The sequence below is a fragment of the Mobula birostris genome, unplaced genomic scaffold (assembly GCF_030028105.1).
Source record: "Mobula birostris isolate sMobBir1 unplaced genomic scaffold, sMobBir1.hap1 scaffold_460, whole genome shotgun sequence".
Classification (NCBI taxonomy): domain Eukaryota; kingdom Metazoa; phylum Chordata; class Chondrichthyes; order Myliobatiformes; family Myliobatidae; genus Mobula; species Mobula birostris.
In genome coordinates, this window is record NW_027277715.1 from 282258 (window position 1) to 288257 (window position 6000).

The following is a 6000-nucleotide window of genomic DNA, read 5'->3' on the forward strand; positions in this document are numbered from 1 at the left end:
GATTAAATCGAAGAGAAAAGGAAACTGCGTTGGTCTTTTCTCTGCATAGCCGTGAATCCCAACGAACCTGATGGGCCGAATTCTAAACCCAATTGCTGCTCAGTCTGAGAAATTCAAGGGTAGAGCTCCAGTACCTTTGTACTAAAGGCTGACATACTATGTAACATAACCTTGCCTCATTATTGTTAACCTTCAATGATTAATGCACAATGGCATGCAGATCCCCTGAGCACCAATATTCCCTAGTGACACTTTTCCGTTTTCTCTACCTCACTTTATATTCCACCTGCCATGTCTTTGCCCCTTTATTTAGCCTGTCAATATCCCTTCAGGCATATCTGTGTTTCCTTCATGGTGAATATTGACACCTATCACCACACTCAGTTACAGTTCATGTGGTCCCCTCATCCAAATATACTTTGTGAAGTCCTGTGGCCAATCACATACTCCAAAACATTTTCTTTTGTTAATCTGTTTTATTTATTTTTCTATCTGTTAACAAATCCTTCAACCATGCCAGTCTATCATCTCTGGTCCTATGTGCTCTACATTTTTGTTTTTCAAAAGGCTTTTTAATAATCCAATTGTGTCACCTTCGTTGGTTCTCCATTATGGCAACCTCAAAAAGCCTTAACAGTTGTCAGGCATGACTCTTGTTATTTTCTAACTGTCTGCCACCTCTTCCTTAATGCAATGTTGCAACATATTTCTTTCCACTGATGTCAGGCTAGGTGGTACATAATTCTCTCTCCATTGTACCTTTGAAAGTGGGATTACAATGGTCACCTTCCAGGTTGTGGGAACTGTTGTAGGAGCTATGGGAATTGAAAGATAACAACCAGTCAACTATCTCCAAAACTACCTCTTTGAAAACTTCAGGCTACAAGTCAGCAGATTTTAGGGATTTATTACCTCTTAGTCACATTAATTTCTTCAACATTCATTCCTTTCAGTTCCTCACTCTATACCTCCTCATCTCCACTATTTCCATCAGGTTTTCTATGTCCTCTTCCATTTGTTAATTTTCTCTACCTATTCCTTATTCCCCAATATAATTTCTCTTGTCTCACTCTGTTGGGAACCCGTATTCATTTATCTATATCTATCAAAGATAACACATTTTCTTTTTATGCTCCTATCTAGCTTGCTCCCTTATTCTTGGTCCATCAATCTCCTGGTCCTTTGCTGAACTTTGAAATTTTCTTAACCTTCAGACTTCCTAATGTTTTTGGCAACATAATAAGCATTTCCTTTTGATCTAACACTATCTTTAAATTCCCTTGTTAGCCTCAGCTGGACCATTTTTCCTGTGGTGCTTTTGTACCTGAAAATAATATACATATATATTTGTCGTAAATTATGTATTAATTCTTCAAGTATTAGTAGCTGCTTGTTTAATTTTAATTTTGTTACACTGTCTACCAAAGCCAACTCACATCTCATACCTTTTTTGAATTTATGGTGCCAATTACAGATTGAATTAAATAACTCTCAATTTTGAATAAAAATTCTATCCTGATATGATTATTCTTCCCTGAATAGTTCCTCACTACCGGATTGTTAATAAACCCTATGATAGGTTTTAATAATTTTAGCAAGGTGAATGATCCTACAATGGTCATTTTCTGAAACATTATTGGGTTGCTTGTCTGCAGGCAAAGGATCTAAATTTGGGTAGAGTAAAGGCTACAACCCTACTGAGAGACCATGTGGAAACTCTCACAAATCATCAGTTTTCACTGGAGAAAAAGAAAGCACTTTGCAAGTCTGAAAAAGCCTCAAGACCATGATAGCATAGCAGTTAATGCCACGCTCTTATAGTTCGAGGCTTTGAAGTTCAATTCCCTCAGTAATTAGACATCCATCCCGTGACTGTGTGAGTTGCCTCCAGGTGCTCTGGTTTCCACCCACAGGCCAAAGATGTATCAGTTAGTAGGTTAAATGCTCATGTAAATTGTCCAGTAATTAGGCTTGGGATAAATTGGGGGTTGATGGGCAGCTTGTTGGGCCCCTCCTGCTCTGTATCTCTAAATGAAAAATAAAAACACATTTGCAGCTAATGAGGGATGTGCAACCTGTTGTAACGTGGGAAACCGTAGCAGCAATATTATGCATGGTCGGTCTCTCAAATGAAACATGATGGGAAGCACCCTACAATCATAATGCTCATCGAAGGATTAATTTTGTTTACAACATTGGAAGAGCTCCCTTAATTTTCTTAAATAGTGCCAAGTACTCTTAAGGTCCACGCAGAAGACCAAATGAAAGTTGGCACCTCTGACCACACAGCATTGGTTCACTGTGCACGTGGTCAGTCTAGATTTCAAGGCCAAACCTCTGAGTGGAACGTGAACTTGCAATCTTCCATCCGGGAAATGAGTAAGTGAGCTCTTAGTCACAACTGATAAAATTAAGGCATAGGTGTAATTATCTCTATAAATCTCTGTCACTCTTTTCAATTGCCTTAGCCAGCTCCCTTATAAACACAGAAGGTTGACTCTGAATTGGAATCAGAGTCAGGTTTATGATCGGTGATGCACATCATGAAATTTGTTGTTTTGTGGCAGCAGTACAGTGCAAGACATAAAATTACTGTGTTAAGTAAATAAATAGTTCAAAAGGCAGATAATGGGGTCATGTTCATGAACTGTTGCTGGTGGAGGCATAGAAGCTGTTCATTGAAGTGTTGAGTGTGGTCTTTAGGCTTCTGTACCTCTTCTCTCATGGTAGCATTGAGAAGGCAGAAGATCAGGGTATGGGAACGTACAGCAGATTGTAGAGTTAAATAGCTTTCTATTGCAAGATGGGAGGATTTGCAAAGCAGGGGAGTTTTAGTGACACCACACACAAAATAATGTGGGTCTTGTATTTAATGAGGTTTACTTTCTTTTATTGGCATTAGTTCAGAGAAAGTTTGCTAAGTTGATTCTTATAAGGGTTGGCTTCAAAGGAAAGATCATGTAGTCTGGGCCCATACGCATTAAAGTTGAGAAGAATGAGAAGTGGCCTTCTTCAAACTGAATTGTTGCATGTTTTAAGAGTGCAGTGGAATTGCATTAATGCTAGCAACAAGACCAACAATGCTTCCCAAGGATAACCAAGGGAGGAGTCATTATATAACACAGGCACTACCATCATTTTCTTCATTAAGTGAACCCGCTGGAAAAACTAGTTAAGGTTGCTTGCATTCTATTAATATCTGATCTACTCATGCAGTAACTTCCTTATTGTTCTTGCTGAACTATTTCCAATTCCTCTTTAGCTCCTCAGGTTTCAGATGTGGCTCAGCTGACAGCACCTTTCCAAGTGTTACGGATTTAGGTGCCACTAGAACAGATATTGCAGGCTGGCACTACTGTCGAGTCCACACAGGGTTGACTGCTTTTCCTTTACGTCTCTAAACCTAGCCCACGCTCTAAATGGATGCAAATGACCTGCAATCCTTTTCATAGAGAAACAGTGGCAGTCACCTATATTGTCCAGACATTTATCCCCTGACTAATATGAGTAACATAAAGAGCCTTGAAAACATGGTGGGCACTACTGACCCTTTGTGTCCATCTGTGCAAGCAAGCGTGTTTGGTTATGCATACACGCATCTCTCTGTCCAGAAGCATTTGCGCGTGTTTGTGTACATTTAGTCTCCATGTGTGTAAATGGGCAGGTTTGCATCTACGTGTGCAGGAGTGTTTCTGTGCATGTTTGTGTCAGTGTGTGTGGGTGAGTGTCAGTGTTTGTATATATCTGCAGGTGTGAGTGCACATATCTGTGTGTGTGTGTGTGTGTGTGTGTGTGTGTGTGTGTATTGGCATGTGCAGTTCTGTTTATGTGTGCAGGTGTGATTGAGTGCAAACGTTTGCATGTCTGGACGTGCATATGGTGTGTGCGCGTTTGTGTATGTTTGTGGAGCTATATTTTAGTGGGTGTATATTTCTGTGCATCTGCATGTGCAGGTGCTTTGTGTAAACATACGCGTGTGCGTGTGTCACCATTTGCGTGTGCTTGTGTGCACACAGCGGCACGTGCAAAAGTGTTTTTCTATGTTCACACATGTGTATGTGTGTATCTGTCCCTGAATTCAGATGTGCATCTGTATTGTACAGGTGTGTGTCCCTTGTGATCCTGTGACCCACGGGTCCAAATCCCCAAAATCCATGTGCTCCTACCATACTGTTAGCATATGGTATGGGACCCAGACTGGGTCTCAGCATTCCGATGACCCCCAATGGGTTGGGGCTGGTGGTCACCTTCAGACCTTCTATTTCACCAGCACCTCTTCACAAGGGGTTGTGAAGCTGATCAAAAGACAATCTTCTAATATCAGCCCAGGTCCTAATCCCAGTCACTGCTCACCACTTCCAAACAGGCTGAGACCACTGGAGGTAGGCTCATTCCCTCTAAGACCAAGACTAACACATCCTTCAGGATCCCATACCCATTATCACTGGGACCACACACCCTCGCCTCAAGAACCCAGACACCCACTCTCACTGGGAGCATGCACACTCTCCCTCTGAAACCTACATACCCACAGCCTCTGAGACTCACAAACCCACTCCTTCAGGGACTATGTACCCCCTCCCTCAGTGAATCACGCACCCACACCCTCTCTTTCAGAGACTATGCAACCATTCCCACTGGGACTCACACCCTGACTTCCTCTGAGATCCACACACCCACTCTCTCTGGGACCCACAGAGGCAGGGTCAAGACTGCAAGGCCCGGGTCTGAGAACAAGGAATAGACTGAGGTTTGACTGATTTAAGTGCCAGGCCGAATTGAGGCTGAGGAGCCCGGGCCTGAGAACAAGGAACAGGCTGAGGTTTGAGTGATTTAAGTGCCAGGCCGAATTGAGGCTGAGGCGCCCGGGCCTGAGAACAAGGAACAGGCTGAGGTTTGACTGATTTAAGTGCCGGGCCGAATTGAGGCTGAGGAGCCCGGGCCTGAGAACAAGGAACAGGCTGAGGTTTGACTGATTTAAGTGCCAGGCCGAATTGAGGCTGAGGAGCCCGGGCCTGAGAACAAGGAACAGGCCAAAGTTGGACTGATTTAAGTGTTGAGGCTGAGGAGCCCGGGCCTGAAAACAAGGAACAGGCTGAGGTTTGACTGATTTAATTGCCAGGCCGAATTGAGGCTGAGGAGCCCGGGCCTGAGAACAAGGAACAGGCCAAAGTTTGACTGATTTAAGTGTTGGGACGAATTGAGGCTGAGGAGCCCGGGCCTGAGAGCAAGGAACAGGCTGAGGTTTGACTGATTTAATTGCCAGGCCAAATTGAGGCTGAGGAGCCCGGGCCTGAGAACAAGGAACAGGCCAAAGTTTGACTGATTTAAGTGTTGGGACGAATTGAGGCTGAGGAGCCCGGGCCTGAGAGCAAGGAACAGGCTGAGGTTTGACTGATTTAATTGCCAGGCCGAATTGAGGCTGAGGAGCCCGGGCCTGAGAACAAGGAACAGGCCAAAGTTTGACTGATTTAAGTGCTGGGACGAATTGAGGCTGAGGAGCCCGGGCCTGAGAGCAAGGAACAGGCTGAGGTTTGACTGATTTAATTGCCAGGCCGAATTGAGGCTGAGGAGCCCGGGCCTGAGAACAAGGAACAGGCCAAAGTTTGACTGATTTAAGTGTTGGGACGAATTGAGGCTGAGGAGCCCGGGCCTGAGAGCAAGGAACAGGCTGAGGTTTAAGTGCTGGGCCAATTTGGAAAGGTCAGGTATAAGGCAAATCAAGGAGGAAGGTTCTGGGTCCGAGACTGAATCAAGGAAGCAGGGCCTGGGTCTGAGAGTGAGGAACAACCCGCTGCCTGGCTGATTTAAGCACTGGGCCGGAATGAAAAAGTCAGGATGTCGGTGCTGGAGTCGAGGGTCGGGTCAGCATCTAACTTGCTGCTCGGCAAGGTTTACTGATCTGAGGCTGTGAACTGCAACTAATGGGCTCCTGGGCTGGCTGCGGTGATAACTGGCTCCGTGACTCTGGACTCACTTTCACGAACTTCAATTCTGAAT